The sequence below is a fragment of the Triticum aestivum genome, chromosome 7D (genome assembly GCF_018294505.1).
Source record: "Triticum aestivum cultivar Chinese Spring chromosome 7D, IWGSC CS RefSeq v2.1, whole genome shotgun sequence".
Taxonomy (NCBI): domain Eukaryota; kingdom Viridiplantae; phylum Streptophyta; class Magnoliopsida; order Poales; family Poaceae; genus Triticum; species Triticum aestivum.
The window spans coordinates 125,804,181-125,817,466 of record NC_057814.1 but is presented as its reverse complement, the minus strand read 5'-3'; the positions used below and the strand labels follow the sequence as shown (position 1 = coordinate 125,817,466).

The 13,286-nt window shown below is 43.1% G+C and overlaps 2 non-coding genes across 2 annotated transcripts; one reads left to right on the top strand and one right to left on the bottom strand.

Moving 5' to 3' along the window:
* Window positions 1-3,632: 3,632 nt before the first annotated feature.
* TRNAA-UGC (transfer RNA alanine (anticodon UGC)) lies at window positions 3,633-3,705 on the bottom strand. The gene has a single exon. It is a non-coding gene; the product is annotated as a tRNA-Ala (tRNA).
* Window positions 3,706-4,013: 308 nt separating this feature from the next.
* Window positions 4,014-4,119, top strand: LOC123171707 (small nucleolar RNA Z279/snoR105/snoR108). The gene has a single exon (XR_006485377.1). It is a non-coding gene; the product is annotated as a small nucleolar RNA Z279/snoR105/snoR108 (small nucleolar RNA).
* Window positions 4,120-13,286: the final 9,167 nt, after the last annotated feature.

Sequence of the window (13,286 nt, the reverse complement as noted above, 5' to 3'; positions counted from 1 at the left end):
CCCCCTAAACCACTGGAGCTGTGCCCGCCTGCTTGAATTCATCGATCACCGCCGTCGGCCGCCGCCTAGCTCGTCGCTGTGGTCGATTCCGACCAGCCCTGCTCGCGCCGCTGTTGCCAGTGCAGGCACCTCACCGCAGTTGTTCGAACCGTACTCTCTGCCATCCAAATGGTCGTCGGATTTGCGATTCCGTCCGCCGCCACCGTGGTTTCAGTCATCGGAGAGCGCCGCCGTTTAAAACATTGCCTGGTTCACTGACATGTGGACCCAAGTCGCCAGCTAATAAGATTAAACTAATTAACCTATTACATTAAGTATAGTTTTTTTGGTTGACTTAGATTTAGGTATAATTAATCTAAAATAAATAGCCTATGACAAGTGGGCCTAATCCTCTGTTGGCCCACTGGTAATACACTATGGTTGTGTTTTTTTACTTTACTTTTTTTCTTTTTTTCCTATGGATGAGGGGCCCATCTGTAAGTGAAAGTGAGAGGTGAGAGAGTTGTTTCCTTAAAAAAACTATGGATAACGAGGCCCACCCATAAGTGACACATGTCGACAGGGGCAAAAATGTCCAGCAAACGTCGCGTAGACTGTCAAACCCCATTGGCTGGACGGTGGCAAGGGCGTTTCTATATGGACACCTAACGGCAGAGTGGCAAGTTTGAGCATGGTTCGAAATTAGGGGTAAATTTGAGTACTGGGTTCGAGTTAGGGGTACAAATGTAAAGGTCCCAATTAAATAACCATCTTATGCCTCACAAGGAGAATTGTGGCACGGAAAAATATGACAAAGAAGATAAAAGGAGAATAAGATGACCGGTAAAGTCGTTGGATTCCAAAGAGGGCACATTTAGTCTCAAGTTTTAGGTTTTGAAACTTAAATTTTCATTGTTCGCTCGTACCATGTTTCAGCAGTTGAAACTTAGCAAAGTTTTAAAAAATCATCAAAACATGTTCAAAATGGAACTTATTTAAAAGCCCTCATCAAAAGAAACATGAATACACAAACAAAATTTAATTTAGATTTGGTTCAAAAGATATGAAAATTTGAAAATCAAAAGCCAAACAAATTAAGGTTGTGTGCCCCGACCCTGCGTGCCACTAATCCCCTCCCGAGCATATCAATTGTCTTGACGCCGGAAGTAAAAAATGCACGCTAAACAATGGATAATAATCAAGCATGGCTTCGGCCTTTGAATCAACCGTTTTGCTAAAACACATCTAGATGTGCTCTAAGTATTGCACATCTAAGTCTTATGTCATTGATTTTACGTTAAGATTCGTGCAAAGTTTTTTCTAAGTGCTTGTTGTAATATTAAGGTAAATATGCAAAATTGATATATTCCATAGTAATTAAATGACCATCTTATTGTTCATTGTTTTTTATACAGCTTACCACTCATGCCAAGTGGTATTAAATGACCATCTTATGTCTCACAAGGAGGAAATTCCTACGTGTATATAAAGTAAACTGATATAGAACAGCGGCATGAAAAAACTATGATATAGAGGACATAGGAAAAAAATCAATGGTGTTATGAAAAGACACATTGCAGAATAGGTAAGGAAAAATACCTTAATAATGGCGAAGAACATAGTGTGGAGATAGATTGACAGAATAGGTGAGAAAAATACCTTAATAATTGCGCAAAAGTAGTATATTACGTTAAGATTCGTGCAAAGTTTTTTCTAAGTGCTTGTTGTAATATTAAGGTAAATATGCAAAATTGATATATTCCATAGTAATTAAATGACCATCTTATTGTTCATTGTTTTTTATACAGCTTACCACTCATGCCAAGTGGTATTAAATGACCATCTTATGTCTCACAAGGAGGAAATTCCTACGTGTATATAAAGTAAACTGATATAGAACAGCGGCATGAAAAAACTATGATATAGAGGACATAGGAAAAAAATCAATGGTGTTATGAAAAGACACATTGCAGAATAGGTAAGGAAAAATACCTTAATAATGGCGAAGAACATAGTGTGGAGATAGATTGACAGAATAGGTGAGAAAAATACCTTAATAATTGCGCAAAAGTAGTATATTACGTTAAGATTCGTGCAAAGTTTTTTCTAAGTGCTTGTTGTAATATTAAGGTAAATATGCAAAATTGATATATTCCATAGTAATTAAATGACCATCTTATTGTTCATTGTTTTTTATACAGCTTACCACTCATGCCAAGTGGTATTAAATGACCATCTTATGTCTCACAAGGAGGAAATTCCTACGTGTATATAAAGTAAACTGATAGAGAACAGCGGCATGAAAAAACTATGATATAGAGGACATAGGAAAAAAATCAATGGTGTTATGAAAAGACACATTGTAGAATAGGTAAGGAAAAATACCTTAATAATGGCGAAGAACATAGTGTGGAGATAGATTGACAGAATAGGTGAGAAAAATACCTTAATAATTGCGCAAAAGTAGTATATTACGGTAAGATTCGTGCAAAGTTTTTTCTAAGTGCTTGTTGTAATATTAAGGTAAATATGCAAAATTGATATATTCCATAGTAATTAAATGACCATCTTATTGTTCATTGTTTTTTATACAGCTTACCACTCATGCCAAGTGGTATTAAATGACCATCTTATGTCTCACAAGGAGGAAATTCCTACGTGTATATAAAGTAAACTGATATAGAACAGCGGCATGAAAAAACTATGATATAGAGGACATAGGAAAAAAATCAATGGTGTTATGAAAAGACACATTGCAGAATAGGTAAGGAAAAATACCTTAATAATGGCGAAGAACATAGTGTGGAGATAGATTGACAGAATAGGTGAGAAAAATACCTTAATAATTGCGCAAAAGTAGTATATTACGGTAAGATTCGTGCAAAGTTTTTTCTAAGTGCTTGTTGTAATATTAAGGTAAATATGCAAAATTGATATATTCCATAGTAATTAAATGACCATCTTATTGTTCATTGTTTTTTATACAGCTTACCACTCATGACAAGTGGTATTAAATGACCATCTTATGTCTCACAAGGAGGAAATTCCTACGTGTATATAAAGTAAACTGATATAGAACAGCGGCATGAAAAAACTATGATATAGAGGACATAGGAAAAAAATCAATGGTGTTATGAAAAGACACATTGCAGAATAGGTAAGGAAAAATACCTTAATAATGGCGAAGAACATAGTGTGGAGATAGATTGACAGAATAGGTGAGAAAAATACCTTAATAATTGCGCAAAAGTAGTATATTACGTTAAGATTCGTGCAAAGTTTTTTCTAAGTGCTTGTTGTAATATTAAGGTAAATATGCAAAATTGATATATTCCATAGTAATTAAATGACCATCTTATTGTTCATTGTTTTTTATACAGCTTACCACTCATGCCAAGTGGTATTAAATGACCATCTTATGTCTCACAAGGAGGAAATTCCTACGTGTATATAAAGTAAACTGATATAGAACAGCGGCATGAAAAAACTATGATATAGAGGACATAGGAAAAAAATCAATGGTGTTATGAAAAGACACATTGCAGAATAGGTAAGGAAAAATACCTTAATAATGGCGAAGAACATAGTGTGGAGATAGATTGACAGAATAGGTGAGAAAAATACCTTAATAATTGCGCAAAAGTAGTATATTATGGAGATGCGGGGGATCGAACCCCGTGCCTCCCGCATGCAAAGCGGGCGCTCTACCATTTGAGCTACATCCCCTTTGTATGCATATGACGTCTAAAGTCCCCTATTCAGACGTGTAAACTCTGTCCTACTTCTGCACTTCTAATACTAACCTCTATGGGCCAATGTTTTACCTATGATGAGCGGCCCACTTGTGTGCGCCTGATGGCCCGTGCAGGTTTAACCATCGGCCTCCAAGAAAATTGTCCAGCGTCGAGCGTTCAGCGAGGTTGGAGAGTCATATTTAGTCCCACCTCGGCCGGAGGGAGTGAGCGCGTGGACGGAAGGTCTATAAGAACGGACCTGGGTGCGTCTGGTAAAATCATGATCCTTCAGGCAGCAAAGGGAAATGAGGAGTGGTACAGGCTCGCTAAATCATGCGAGAGGGGTGCCCGCCCCAATAAGCCTGTTACGACACTGGGGCATCCCCGTGATCTACCATCTGATTCTGAATTTATATTTAATGCCTTTCTTGTTTTTGTTTCTTCCCTTTGTTTATTTTGAATTGAATTTTGATTTGAAAGTCTTGGTTTATATTTTTTTTTAGAAAAAGGCCTTCATGGTTAACTTTACTAAAATTATGCAATGCTTACATCATCAGCTAAAATATCAGTAATAAATTTCGGAGGTGAGTTCAACCGCAAGCTTGGTGGCCACAATCTTGGTGAATCAACACGTCCATTTTGAGCTACCATATTAGATTTTTGTTTTGGTTCACCAAATGTTTGATTTGATTATTTCTTTTTGCTTGTTTGTTGATCTTCTTTTTGTGAATGACGGTTTGATCGGAAGCCCAGGCTGGCCTGCACTGTCATTTGATTGCAGCAGTGGGTGTCGCTCACAACATAGATGAGCTTTCATTCCAACTTAATTATGTGGCCTTCTCCAAGGTAGCAAGAACAAATCCCTGCCATTTGGAAGCGACGTTGAAAAAAATCTTCATAGTATGTTGGATCCAGTGTGAAGTAATCCGTGCACGAGCACTTCTATCCCGGGGAATAACTCTCTCACCCTTCATGGAACCCTCTGTCTTCTCCATTTTCTCTTGGACGCACATCATCATCGTGATTTTAGCATCTTTATCGTCCGAATCCGACGTGAAAGTGCGTTATATCAACTAGAGGGGGGGGGTGAATAGGCGATTTTTATGAATTCTTCACTAAGGAATTTGCTGGTGAGGAAATTCCTTAGCGAAGAACTACTTAGTGGAATAAGTATTCAAAAGTAAACATAACAGAACACAAGCATAGTCATCATGATGAAATGAAGACAAGCACTGAGTATAGAAAGCGTAAACACAGGATAACACAAGATGAAGACAAACAGACTACAGAAATTGAACTGAGGAAATTGAGAAAGTCTTCAGTCAAAGTCTTCAAACACAGATATGAACAAGTGCACAACACAGTTATGAGGAAATGAAAGAGTTGAGGAAATAGAACCAGTAAGCTTGGTGAAGACAATGATTTGGTAGACCAGTTCCAACTGCTGTCTCAGTTGTACGTCTGGTTGGAGCGGCTAGGTATTTAAACCCGAGGACACACAGTCCTGGACACACAGTCCTCACCGTATTCTCCTTAAGCTAAGGTCACACAGACCTCGCCCAATCACTCGTGGTAAGTCTTCAGGTGACTTCCAAACCTTCATAGACTCGGTCACTCGGCGATCCACAATTCCTCTTGGATGCTCTAGACCATGACGCTTAACCGTCTGGAAGAAGCACAGTCTTCAAAGGTAACAAGCGTCGGATCCACGCAGGATCAATCTCTTCAATGATGCTCAATCACTTTGGGTTTGTAGGTGTTTGGGTTTGGGTTTTTCTCACTCGATGATTTTCGCTCAAAGTCCTCGGAGGATGGGATGCTCTCAAATGACAAGTGTCAGTTTCTCTCGGAGCAGCCAACCAGCTAGTGGTTGTAGGGGACGGCTATTTATAGCCTAGGGAGCAGTCCGACATGATAAGACATAAATGCCCTTCAATGATATGACCGTTAGGTGGGTAGATATTTTGGGACAGATGGCACAAGGCACAACAACGGTCGGAAATTTGAGTATCAAATTCCTCAGGGCTATCATGTTCCTCACTGTGTAGGCAATCCGCACTGGCGAATTCCAAACTCCTCGGTCAGAACAAATTCCTAAGAGACCAGAAGAACTTCGTCTCTGTCACTGAAGAATATGACTGAACTGTATGAGATTTCCAATGGCTTCACTCGAAGGGATTGGTAGGTGTAGGATTTTGAGTTGAGCATCACTTGGAAATTTTTCCTTTGTATTTCCTCGACCCCCTTTAACAGTACGGTGTTTCCTATGACTCAAGAAAGAGAAAATGAAACTACGAAAACAAAAGTCTTCACGCTTCATGTTCCTCTAATGAATACCAAATCTTCAAGGTCACACCAATTTCTTCACTTTCAAAGTCTTCAGAAAGTCTTCAGAATTCCAAAATCTTCAGTCGAAGAACTTCATTTTTAGGGGTCGACTTTCTCTGTAAATATCAAACTCCTTATAGACTTATAGACCTGTGTACACCCACAAACACATTAGTCCCTTAACCTATAAGTCTTCAATACACCAAAATCACTAAGGGGCACTAGATGCACTTACAATCTCCCCCTTTTTGGTGATTGATGACAATATAGGTTAAATTTTCAACGGGAATAAACATATGAAGTATAAATACTGATATTGAGGAATTTGATTGCAAGATATAGAAGAACTCCCCCTGAAGATGTGCATAGTGAGGAATTTGCTTTTGAAGCAATGCACACTTGAAGAGTCGAATCATGGAGATCTCCCCCTATATCTTGTAATTCATACACGCATTTGACATATAATGTGAAGAATTTGAAATGCATGATGAAATATTGTAACACCCCGCATGTAACTTGCCATATTTGTAACTCCGACTCTTGCCATTTCCGGCTATGTGTTATGATTTTCCCTCCGTTGTTGGGTTTTGTCTTTCGTTTTGTATTTTGTCATGTCATGCATTTTCATATCATGTCATCATGTGCATTGCATTCGCATACGTGTTCGTCTCCTGCATTCGAGCATTTTCCCCGTTGTCCGTTTTGCAATCCGGCGCTCCTATCTCCTCCAGTGCACCCCTCTTGTTTTCTTTCGTGTGCGTGTGTCAAACTTTCTTGGAATGGACCGAGGCTTGTCAAGTGGTCTTTTTATACCACCCGGAGACTACCGGTCAAGTTTCGTTCCATTCGGAGGTCGTTTGGTACTCCATCGGTTAACCGGGCATCCGCAAAGACCATTTGAGTGTCCAGCAAAAACCCCCTCTAAAACCAGCCCAAAACCCACCAAACTCTCTTCCATGCTCTAGGTCGTTCGATCACGATCGTGTGGGCGAAAACCGCACCTCATTTGGACTCTCCTAGCTCCCTCTAACTATATAAGTGCATCCCCTCCCGTATACATTCGCAGTCCAACCCTAAAATTCCCCACCGCGCGCCGCCGGACAAAACTGCCACCGACGGACACGTCCGCCGCCGCGCCCCGTCCAACCCGCGGCTGCCACGTGGCGAGCCCGTCGCCGCCGCCGCCGGAGCCCGCGAGGCCCCCGCGGCCCGCCGCCGTCGCCTCCCGGCCCGTTCGCCTCCGCCCGCGGTTCCCCCGTGCCGCCGCCTGAGGGCCGTGCCTCCCGCCGCCCACCGCCGTTGCCGCCTGGGCCGCCGCCGCCGCGGCGCCCGTCCCCGCCGCCGCGTGCCCGCCGCCGGCCATCGCCGCCTCCGGTCCCCTCCGCCGCCGCCGCCTCCGCGTCCCCTCCCTCCGGCCGCCGCCCGCCTGCACCTTCTCCTCCTCCGGCCGACGAGCTCGGGCTCGAGGAGCTCGAGCGACCTCCGATCGGATCTGGTAGTCCTCGTTAATTTCTCAGTATGTGCTCCTGTTTGAGATGCCGTAACTCTGTGCATGCAGCTTCGATTCGCGCGTGTAATATGTCAAATTGTTCGTCTCGTGTTGCTTTTCATTTTGTTCAATTGCACCATGTTCATTAGAGGTCATCTTGATGCCCAAATCTTCGTTGGAAGAGGGCTAGTTGCTGTTAATCTCTGGTTCTTATCAGAACTTGGAGATTTGTCATTTTTGTATCTTTTATTCTGTGCATCTTTTCAGCCTGAGCTCTACATGTGTTTTGAAGTATGTCATGCCATCTTTCCAGTGGTATAGTACATGTATTTTTGTGATCTCTGTGGTGACTAGCACAAGCATGCAAAGTAGGTCCCGTAATATTTCTTTCTCTAAGTCTTTGTCTGCTGTAATTTTGTTGCCATGTAAACTTGATGCTACAGAGAGATCCATGCATATTTTGGAGATGTTCAGTAAGGATGATTTGTAGCTATAGTTATAGTTGATCCATTCCTGCAATTTTTTGCAATTATGGAGTGCCATAGCATGACTCAATCTTGCTCTACTTTTGCTATAAAATATTTCTGGCAGATTCTTGACATGACTTGCAATCTTGCCAAATTTATTGTAGTTAATCCATACATGCTATACAATTGTTCTTTCCATGGTTAGCTTGAGAAACATGCCATCTTGCGGTAGGTATACTTAGTTTGTAGTGCATTGCTCTGTAGGGAGTGCATCAAGCTCACAAAGAGGCCTACATATTAATATTTCTGCCATGCTCTGTTTTCTGTTAAGTCTGAAACCTGATAACGGAACTTGCTATGTTTACGTGTTTGCCATCATATCTTCTGGTCCTTTTTGGCTTATGGTCAGTAAGGGACTTTTGTCATGTGCTTTTAGTAGAACACTGCCATGCCTTGTTTTGCTATGTTAAGTTCCTGTAGGATGTTGATTCCGTGCTCTGAACATTGCTACCCGATGCTGATTTCTGCATTTTTGCCATGGTTGTTTGAGCTTGATATGTTGTGAACAAGCCGTAGCTCAGTGTTCATCTTTTGTCAAGCATCTCCTGTAGATTACTGCCATGTGCTTTGTTGCTATGTTGGGATGCTGTAGCATTGTTGTTTGTTGTATTTTAAGTGCTATCTTGCTGTTTATCGCAGATTAGTGTCATTCTTGTTTTGCTTGCCATTTGCAAACCGTGCATCCGATTCCGGTGATCTTTATATCGATTTAGACCGAAATCATCTCATCTTTCCAGTGGCATGCTTGGTTTGCCAAGTTACTGCCATGTTCATCATTTTCCTTCCGGAGCACGCATATGCATCGCATATCATATCTTGCATATCATACATGTTTTGCATCATGTTGCTTGCGCGTTTCTCGTTGTTGATTGTGGTTCCGTTTGTTTGTGTTCTTGACTTGGGTAGAGCCGGGAGACGAGTTCGTGAACGAGGAACCTGTCGAGTACGCTTACGAGGATCAAGCTTTCGACAACTCTGAGAATCTTGCAGGCAAGATGACCACCCCTCGAAATCACTTCTATCTTAGCTTTGCTAGTTGTTCGCTCTTTTGCCATGCTCGCTACCTATCACTTGCTATATCATGTCTCTCATTTTAGCCATGTCAGCCCTAACCATCCTTTCCTAGCAAACCGTTGTTTGGCTATGTTACCGCTTTTGCTCAGCCCCTCTTATAGCGTTGCTAGTTGCAGGTGAAGTTGAAGTTTGTTCCATGTCGGAACATGGATATGTTGGGTCACAATATATCTTATTCAATTAATGCATCTATATATTTTGGTAAAGGGTGGAAGGCTCGGCCTTATGCCTGGTGTTTTGTTCCACTCTTGCCGCCCTAGTTACTATTTTACCGGGATTATGTTCCTTGAGTTTGCGTTCCTTACGCGGTCAGGTGATTTATGGGACCCCCTTGACAGTTCGCCTTGAATAAAACTCCTCCAGCAAGGCCCAACCTTGGTTTTACCATTTGCGACCTATACCCTTTTTCCCCCGGGTTTTCTAGAGCCCGAGGGTCATCTTTATTTTAAACCCCCGGGCCAGTGCTCCTCTGAGTATTGGTCCAAACTGTCAGTCACCGGTGGCCACCAGGGGCAACTCTGGTCTGGCCTATCGGAAGCTTGGACAATCCGGTGTGCCCTGAGAACGAGATATGTGCAGCTCCTATCGGGATTTGTCGGCACAATCGGGCGGCTTTGCTGGTCTTGTTTTACCATTGTCGAGATGTCTTGTAAACCGGGATTCCGAGACTGATCGGGTCTTTCCGGGAGAAGGTTTATCCTTCGTTGACCGTGAGAGCTTATGATGGGCTAAGTTGGGACACCCCTGCAGGGTATTATCTTTCGAAAGCCGTGCCCGCGGTTATGAGGCAGATGGGAATTTGTTAATGTCCGGTTGTAGATAACTTGTCACTTGACCCAAATTAAAATACATCAACTGCGTGTGTAGCCGTGATGGTCTCTTCTCGGCGGAGTCCGGGAAGTGAACACGGTCTGAGTTATGTATGACGTAAGTAGGTGTTCAGGATCACTTCTTGGTCATTGCTAGATGACGTCCGTTCCATTGCTTCTCTTCTCGCTCTCATTTGCGCAAGTTAGCCACCATATATGCTTTTGCCGCTGCAGCTCCACCTCTTTGCACCATCTTGTCCTACTAGCTTAAATAGACTTGATCTCGCGGGTGTGAGATTGCTGAGTCCCCGTGACTCACAGATTCTACCAAAACAGTTGCAGGTGCCGACGATGCCAGCGCAGATGATGGCGTCGATCTCAAGTGGGAGTTCGACGAGGAACGTGGTCGTTACTATGTGTCTTTTCCTGATGATCAGTAGTGGAGCCCAGTTGGGACGATCGGGGATCTAGCATTTGGGGTTGTCTTATTTTCATCTGGATTTTGACCGTAGTCGGTCTATTTGATTGTATTTTGGATGATGTATGAATGATATTTATGTATTGTGTGAAGTGGCGATTGTAAGCCAACTCTTTATCCCATTCTTGTTCATTACATGGGATTGTGTGAAGATGACCCTTCTTGCGACAAAACCACTATGCGGTTATGCCTCTAAGTCGGGCCTCGACACGTGGGAGATATAGCCGCATCGTGGGTGTTACAAATATGGTGACTGATGTAATTCAGCATGTGTGCATTAGTATTAACGAGGAATAAGCATGCAGAAGAACACAACAAAAGTATCAGGCCACCATAGAGTTTAAGTTTACAACTCGATCCAACAAAGTCATCAAAAGAATGAGAGTTGTAACTTAGCAGAAAAACGCCCATATAAGATAGACCCGCTTGAAGACTAACTCAAATTTCTCCCCCTTTGTCATCGAATGACCAAAAGGGTTGAAAATGCGGACTAACGCCCCTGAAGAATATCATGTTGATGGAGGAGCGCCAATGTTGTTGGGGTCGTTTGTCATAGTAGGGCCTGCCACAGTGCCGTCCAAGTCTTCATGCTCGTCGGTTTCGCGCGATGAAGAATATGAGCTGGCCACCAAGGAAGGAACCTTGACCTTCTTGTATTTATTCGGTGGAGGAGCAGACCAGTCAAGATCTTCCTTGAGACCCATTTTCTTTAGATCTTCTTCACCATATACATGTGACAGAATAGCCTAGGTGCGACCGAAGACTTCATGGAGGTAGTAATGGTTTTTCTTCATTGCATTATGTGTAGCAGTCATGTTGTGAAGAATAGAACCAAACTGACGCTTAACCCATTTATGGTTTCGATCCACCTTCTGGTGCAGACTAAGAAGCAGCTCACGGTCAGTCATCACTCGAGGAGCAGTGGCTTGAGGATTTGGCTTGGATGCATGGGCAGCAGAATCATGAGTGGCAGAGTCATCATTGGTGGAATACGATGCAGCTTTGCGAAACTGACCATCCAATGGACGAATGCCTTCATCAATAACAGCTAGTGCCTTGCCCTTTTCATCAGCTGAGGAATAGGTCCGCTTGAGGACTTCAATCGGGGGCAAGTAGCTGAGGTGATTCTGAAAATCAGCCTTGTAGTTGAGTGAAGACCTTGTTCTGAGGAATCTCATAATCCAAGGAGCATAAGGCTTCAGCTCAAACGGAGAAAGTGCAACATTTGCCAGAGTCCTCATGAAGAAATCATGATAGTTGACAGGAATGCCATGTATGATATTGAACAGCAGATTCTTCATGATGCCAACGACTTCTTCATCATTCGAATCATGGCCTTTGATTGGACTCATAGTCTTCGTCAGAATGCGATAGACTGTTCTTGGCACATAGAGCAATTCCCTCACGAGGAATTTGGTCCTTGGGGCTTGACCAGGTTTCAGAGGCTTCATAAGAACTTGCATATAATGAGTAGTCAGTTCAGGCTCTTTGTACAGGCAACGAGCTCCTTCAGGTGGAGGACTGATGGGCAGGGTGTGAAGTAATTCAGAGGCCGGTGCCTTATAGTGAGTATTTTCGGTCATCCAGTCCAAAACCCAGGAGTTCACATCGTCAGCATCTCCTGTGATGTGCAGAGTTGCGTAGAATTGAAGAATGAGCTCTTCATTCCAATCAACTATGTCTGTGCAAAAGTTGAGGAGGCCTGCGTCATGAAGCACACTGAGGACAGGTGAAAAGCATGGCAGTGATTCCATGTCCACATGAGGAATATGCTCGTGGTCGAAGACTTTGTCCTTGTTGAAGAGCAGTGAAGAATAGAAGTTGGCCTGGCTAGCGGTCCAGAAGCGCTTCTTTCTAAGACGAGCAGAATCATAGGGATTATAGTCAGTGAAGAACACGTGCTCGCCGAAGAAATCATCAGCCTTGAATTTCTGCTTCTTTGAGAATGGATCCTTTGGTTTGGGCTGAGGAGTGTCAGTCAATTGCATTATCACCTCAGAAATCGCAATCTCAGGTTCCACAGGCTGAGGAATTTCAGCTTCTTCTTCAGTGACAGCTCGGGTCTTCAATTCTTCATTTACATTTTCTTCAGCACTAGTGGCTGGAATTTCTTCATGGACAGACGGTGTGGCATGTGGTTCACCAGATCCCATTTGAACTGTAGTTACTGGGGACTGAGGATTTTTTTGCAACGGTGTGAACAGTGGAGAGTTGGGGTGCTGACTTTCCCAAAAGTCATCATTCAGCACGGGTGTGGTACAGCCAATATCCACATCTTCATCTTCCATTTCTTCAACGCCGGCCTCTTCAGCAGTAAACTGAGGCATAGGCGAGGAGACAACTGGTGTTGAAGGGATTGCATCCACTTCAATTTCTTCATCCAACTGCTCTGACGAAGCAGCAGAAGGATTCTCTTCATCGGATTCGCTTGGAATCACATATTCTTCATCATAAGGAACAAGGTCCTTTGATGGCATGGTTGAGATAGGAACAACATCAATGGGATTTGCAAACGAGCTGGTCAAAGGCTTCATCTTCTCGGAGCGGAAGAATCTAATGAAGTTGATGCCTTCCTTTTCTTCACTACTGCACGCTCTGCAGCCTTGGTCTTCTTCACATCTGATGCAGATGGAAGGATCGGAGTAGGGGTAGGCACGGGAGGAGCAGAGGAACTCGGTTGAATTTCTTCAGGCACAACTGATGTAGTTGCCCTGACTTCTTCATTTTCTTCAGGCGCACCACTAGTGGATGCCCTGGCAATTTCTTCAGCCGCTGGAATGCAGTTATCAGCCCTGGTGCTTTGTGTTTCTTCAGCAGCCTGAATGTCATCAGCGGTGCTGGCATTTTCTTCAGTCGGCTGAGCAGATG